This window comes from Ipomoea triloba, chromosome 2 (genome assembly GCF_003576645.1).
Source record: "Ipomoea triloba cultivar NCNSP0323 chromosome 2, ASM357664v1".
Lineage (NCBI taxonomy): Eukaryota > Viridiplantae > Streptophyta > Magnoliopsida > Solanales > Convolvulaceae > Ipomoea > Ipomoea triloba.
The window spans coordinates 11654409-11655048 of record NC_044917.1 but is presented as its reverse complement, the minus strand read 5'-3'; positions in this window follow the sequence as shown (position 1 = coordinate 11655048).

Genomic DNA, 640 nt, shown 5'->3' with positions numbered 1-640 from the left:
TTCTGTGTCTTTACGTCCTTATATATGAGAGTAGAAGAATAGTTCCGTTGGAGGGAAAACTATTCCGTTTGAAATTGGTCTCCCACGCCGAACATGGGTCTTTGCACAATTTCAGCATTTTTCATGGAGTAGTGGTCTTGTAACTTGAGCCTTTTGTTTTGTAGTGAATATTCCATATTCCACTTTCTTGAGTTCATGCTTCACTTGCTTCTTTTGGATAAAGTTACTCTTTTTATGTTCCCATCATTCCTTGTTTGGGGAATCTGACCACTTCAGGATTGGTGCACTTCTTGACCGTTTGTGGTGGAGGTCTGACGTGTCATCCACTTCCGTCCATTTTGAAACCTCCCGCTCAGCACCTCTTCAATATTTTATCTCCATGATATTCTTCTTCTCCAAACTTAGAGTATTTTATCTGCACATGTTGACTAACATTCAGCCTCTTGGAGAAGTGCCGGTTTATCGAGACCATAAAAGATGTCTCGACCACTTGATGTTTCAATCCCATGTATCGAGAGGTCTATCTCTCGAATATTCTTTACGTCTCGAACTCGATAGGTATATCGAGAGGTCCTTACCTCTCGAACTTGGCTTGTGTCTCGAGACTTAGTTGATGTCTCGTAGACCCTTATTCCTCCAG